Source organism: Hibiscus syriacus, unplaced genomic scaffold (assembly GCF_006381635.1).
Source record: "Hibiscus syriacus cultivar Baekdansim isolate YM2019G1 unplaced genomic scaffold, ASM638163v2 tig00112503_pilon, whole genome shotgun sequence".
Lineage (NCBI taxonomy): Eukaryota > Viridiplantae > Streptophyta > Magnoliopsida > Malvales > Malvaceae > Hibiscus > Hibiscus syriacus.
In genome coordinates, this window is record NW_024063349.1 from 2,248,904 (window position 1) to 2,253,681 (window position 4,778).

General features: G+C 36.1%; 1 long non-coding RNA gene across 1 annotated transcript; it reads right to left on the minus strand.

The window, feature by feature from the left end:
* Positions 1 to 406: 406 nt before the first annotated feature.
* LOC120180905 lies at positions 407 to 3,345 on the minus strand. Its single transcript, XR_005521717.1, has 2 exons — positions 3,186 to 3,345; positions 407 to 1,051 (listed from the first exon to the last, which is right to left on the minus strand). It is a non-coding gene; the product is annotated as an uncharacterized LOC120180905 (long non-coding RNA).
* Positions 3,346 to 4,778: the final 1,433 nt, after the last annotated feature.

Genomic DNA, 4,778 nt, shown 5'->3' on the forward strand with positions numbered 1-4,778 from the left:
TCAGTGGAAGAGAAACCTACTGGTGACTTGGAATCTGATGGGTGAAATGAATAGTTGTTGATTAATGGGCCATTATACATTCGGAGGTTCCTATAGTTGAGGAAATATTTTCTTTGCCTCTTTGTTGGTTGAGCCCAACAAATTTTTCTACCATTTCATCTAGGTCTTTTTGGTTTTGCAAGATATACTCCATGGTGGTCTTTTGTGCCTGCTCCATTTTAGATTCCCACTCTTCCAGTTCTTTCTTCAGTTGCTCAAATTTTGCTTCCATTTTCAGTACTGTGTGAATGTAGTTACCGTTGAAAGCACTTCCTCAAAGTTCCCCACGAAATATGATTAATTTATGTAAAAATGCTTAAATGAATGCTATGCAAAATGCAATGATGCAAATGCAGATACAAAAATGTTGATCCCAACGATGGATATCGTAGAATAATTTCACCAGAAATAAAAGCTTTCACATTACAAGACAATCCATTTTGCAGAAATGACTTCACTTAAATGTTGAGCCTGAAGTAGATCACCTCTTCATCTTGGATCTTCGTCTTTGAAAATGATCCCTAAAGTATTCGTAGCCAAAGTTCGTTAATGTTGAAGTGCATTAATCCTTGATGGTTAACGATGAAATGATCATAGATAAGAATCTATTGCTGGATTACTCCTTGGATCAGTGGATCGTCATTTCAGTCTCGAATGTTGCACGATCTCCGAGCTCACTGCTTTGTCTTGGATCTTTGTATTTGGAATTGATGCCCCCCTTAATACTCTGTAAACTAACTCTGTTAATGTCTTGGCGGTGCTGAAGTCAGTACGTCGCTCTTTGATGATTAGTTATGAGATTATCGTAGATAAGAATCTACTGTTGGATTACTTCTTGGATCAAAGGATCAGCTTTCCAATCTCAAATGTTGCACGATCTTAGAACAAGTCTTATTTTCTTATTCTGGACTTCTTAGCCCTTGGCGCATGTCTGTCTACACGACTGCTTGATTGAAATTTTTTTCTCTTCTTGTGCAAAATTTCCACTTGAGTATCCTCTTGTGAATCAACACTTTTGCATTATGTTATGTGATGCAATGCAATGCAAAGAATGATGAAAAATGACACAAACAAAAGAAATAAGTTAGTGTACACAAACAAAAGAAAAGAAATTAGTCAGTACAGGTAAGATAATTGATATCGATAAAAATGTTATTCAAAGATGAATATAACACCTACCCCATCATGGTATCTACCCAAACATGCTTTAATTAAATAACATTCCTACCCGGACATGCTTTCTACCCACAATGATGTATTTACAAGAAATTAATTCTAACCACATGGTATCTAGTTCGCATGTTGTTATTCAAAAAGAACAAATATACTCTACGAACTTAAAGCAAAAAGGTAAGGGTTTAGAAACGCTCATCCTTTGTGTACACTTATTTTGGGTACCTATTGACGGACAGAGGTTTGGCATGTCTATACCTAGGGTGACTCTTCTACGGTTCACTATATGCATGGTTTCGGCTCTATGAGGAAAACGGTACTCGAATTATCCTTGATGTATATGCCCCTTGGGCTGCCAAACTCTCGATCCTCATCTATTACAGGTTTCGAGCGGAACGAGCTCAATTCGAGGGGATACATTCCCTTATGCCTATGCGGAGAATAAATTCCCTCGAAGATATAAGGTATATGAATCCCGAAGGTTACTTGTTAGGCCCATACGGAGAATAAATTTTCACGAATGCATCGTTTTCACCCCCAATTAGAAAGGGTTTATAGCTCAGGTATAGAGCTTATGTTATGCAAATTCCCGTGATGTGTGTGAGAAGGAACATTCAACCCTTTGACTCAAAAGAAAAACAAAACCTCTCGACAAAAACTTGGACAAATCTGAAAGCAAAATTCAAATGCTAATATGACAATAAAAATATTGAAGCAATTAAAAACTCAATAAAAGGATCATAAGTTAACTAAAGACTTGAACTCATAATTTCCATCACAACAACAATGAGTAAGCGACTTACAACCTGACTTTCTAAAAAAAGTCCACAACGGAGTCACTTAGCTGTCATAACCATTTTTTAGGTGGAACAATTATTTATTGTTTTTAAAAAACAGTTACGACTTTAATTTGGAAAATTCGGTGATTTGGAATTGATTTGTATAAAATTGAAAAAGAGTCGCCATCAACCTTTGGGTTAGGTAGGTCGAATACCTAAAAAGTCTTTTAAAAATTTTAAGAAAAAACATTTTTTAAGACAAAAGCTAGTATGTGTTTACCAAAGATTCGATTAAAACAGGTTCGGGAGTCGGTTACGTGTGGGGAAGGATTAGCACCCCCACAGCGCCCAAAATTGGTACTGTGTCGCTTACACGTTGTCGTAATGGTGGAAATCCTGAATCAAATATCAAATTAAAATATGATCCATTTATCGAACTTTGATTAATTTGCTTCAAATTAATTAATTAGAGAAATCCTTTAACTCGATAATAAATCTTGAAAACATGAACTTAAAGGATTAAAATAACATAAACAGAAGTTAAGAGGCTAAAATAGTAAAAACAGAAATTTAAAAGACCAAAATAGCACAAACATGAATTTAAAGGATTAAAATGGAAAAAATAGAAACTTAAAGTCCCAAAACAGTAATTACAGAAACTTAAAGGATCGAAATAGCAAAAAAAGATACTTAAGGGACTAAAATAATAAAAACAACATAATCAAAATAACCAATATTAAAAAGTACATGTACTAAAAATGAAAATATCCCACAAATAATTTAAAGGACTGAAATGAGCTAAACAGAAACATAAAACATTAATTAAATCAAATGCTAAATAGTGACTAAAATACGATATTTACAAATTAAATGCTCAAAACGAAATAAAACATAACTTCATTTAATGGCTGGAAAATAAAGTAACAAAGATAGAGGGATCTATATTGTTAATATACCGTAACCAGAAAACATGCGAAAGGCAAATCACGGTATACTAAGTTGAAAACGTACAAAATATTAATAAATAAATAAAATAAAGTGATATGCTAACATGGGAATTTATTTCATATAAAATAACGTGGGACCATGATATCAATGTTAAATTCAACCAAATTCTTTCATGCAAACTTCTTTACTTCTTATACAAACAGAAAAGTAAAATTTAAGAAGTACCAAGTAAAATTTAAGAAGTACCAAGTGGAATTTTGCTGGATTCAGAACAGTGTTGGATTAGTAAATTGGTTCAATCCATTGCAGACTGCAATATACATAATGCACGAACTCCCAGTGTGCTTTTCTTCTTTATTCGAAAATCCCTCCCGATTACAATTCCCTCTCCTCTTGCCAAATGCTATCCTTTTTTTCTTTTTTTTTCCCCTGGTTCGAATGGTTGCACCCATTTATAGATTTGTGGTTGCTTTTTGTAATGGATTCTCCACTAGAATAATGGTAGGGTAACAATACCTAATTTTGGGATTTTAGTGTCATTTAAAATAGATAGTGGTGGATTTGATTGCTTTTTGAGTGATTTGGTGGATTTTTTAGTGGACTTGTTTGCAGGTGGATGATGATGGCATTGATGGTGACTTAGTGACTCGTCAGTTGGCTCGGCGACAGCTTATGTGGCGGCTCACACACTGGTGAAAAAGGGCAATGGATCACACGTGCCAGCGGGAGTCGAAGAGTCTTCACTGGCGGCTGAATCGGGTCGTTCAGGTTAGTGTTGTAATCTGGGTCGGGTTCCATCTGCTGGGCTTGTAATTTGTAATTGGGCTGCTTGTACTGGGCTTGCAAAATTTGTAATAATATTAAATTAATAATAATAATAAGTATAATATTTTTTTGACCCATACAAAAACGAGTGTCTACAGCTGCCCCTATTTGCACATTCTTGTGTTAACAAGAATAGGGCAAAGACGAAAAAGACAACCAGTTTTTGTACGGTTCTCTTTTTTTGGTTTTGAGATTTGTTGTTTGATTTGGGAGGTGACACTGCTCATACGTGATGAAGAGTTCGGGTCGTCTAAGGGTGACACGACTCCTACATAATGAGGAGATCTAGTTGGGGGATAACATTCCTCATACTTGATGAAGAGTTCTTGGCCATCTTTAGGAAGGGTGATAACTCGATTCCTACGTGATGAGGATAACTGGTTATCTGGGTTGACACAGTTCCTACATAATGAGGAAATCTGGTCGGGTGACACGGTTCCTACGCGATGAGGATGGTAACCATCTAAGGTGATAACACGGTTCCTACGTGATGAGGACGGATGGTTATCTGGGTTGACACAGCTCCTACATAATGAGGAGATCTGGTCAGTTGATGACATGTCTCATACGTGATGAAGAGTTCTGGCCATCTAAAGGTGATAACACGGTTCCTACGTGATGAGGATGGCTAGTTATCTGGTTGACACAGTTCCTACGCGATGAGGATGGCTGGTCAAGGGATGACATGGTTCCTACGCGATGAGGATGGCTGGTCAAGGGATGACATGGTTTCTACGTGATGAGGACGGCTGGCCATCTTTAGGGATAATGGTTTTAAGAGAAACCAACTCACAGATTATGCTTCAAGGGAAGCTATCTCAAAAGAGACAAAATTCGTTTTAAGGGAATGACTTAAAGATGGTTTTGTTTCAAGAGAAACAGACTCAGAGATTTAATTTGTTTCAAGGGAAACAATCTCAAAGATGTTTGTTTTGTTTCAAGGGAAACAAACTCAAAGATGGGTATGTTATAAGAAATTGTCTCAAAATAGACAAAATTCATTTCAAGGAAAAC